Raw genomic sequence first — 921 nt, forward strand, 5'->3', positions numbered from 1 at the left:
ACATTTAAGTCCAATATTTATTATTTGAAAATAAATATTTAAGTTGCTAAAAAAATGTTGTAAATGTGCAGAAAAAGTGACTGTAAACATTTCACACCACATTTTTAACACTGCGTCGCGCTACATGTGAGAAAATGTTGTAATTTTTGGCATGTGCTGCTTTACAAACGGCGCCCCATAAACATGGCACTTTTCCTCCCATCCGCGCCCTTGTTTATAATAATTGTATTTCGCAACAATGGATAGATTTGTTTAAATACTGAAAAAGTAGGCCTACTTGTTTTCAAGGGTAACTGCATTTCCTTGGTCAATATTTGACTGGTTTGAATAAACCAACTAACAGTAATACATGTTGCTGTGTAAAAATACATTTTGTACTATTCTTCTAACACGTGTGCATCAGTTGGAATGTGATTTTTAATTCGTTTATGTTGCTAAATATAAATAAGAAATGACTGAAAATAAAGCATTTGATTGTGGAAGCAAAATAACTGTACAATATGTATCGGTCCTGGAACACTAAAGGATTATATTTTTGTTGCACAATAAAACGGGCATTCTTGCAAACTGACTGATTAAATATACTGTATATCTGAGAAACTTTGTTTTGTCTTGGAATTCACCTTTTCTGTTTTTATTATGTTTTTTTTTTTTTTTTTTTTTTTTTTTTTGTCTTGGAATACACTTGTTTTCTGTTTCTATTATGTTTTTTTTTTTTTTTTTTTTTTTTTTTTTTTTTTTTTTTTTTTTTTACTTGAAGGTTTTTATTTGGCTTTCTTTGACGTAAATAACAATAATCGAATGTTTAATTTACGCCTGCACTGCAGTCGGTTCTGTTGGCAAATTTGTCAAACAGCGATTGGATCATAAAGAATAGCTGGAGGAACTGTCACACCATTTTCACATTAAAGGCGCGTTTCT

The sequence above is a fragment of the Corythoichthys intestinalis genome, chromosome 6 (genome assembly GCF_030265065.1).
Source record: "Corythoichthys intestinalis isolate RoL2023-P3 chromosome 6, ASM3026506v1, whole genome shotgun sequence".
In the NCBI taxonomy this organism is placed as follows: domain Eukaryota; kingdom Metazoa; phylum Chordata; class Actinopteri; order Syngnathiformes; family Syngnathidae; genus Corythoichthys; species Corythoichthys intestinalis.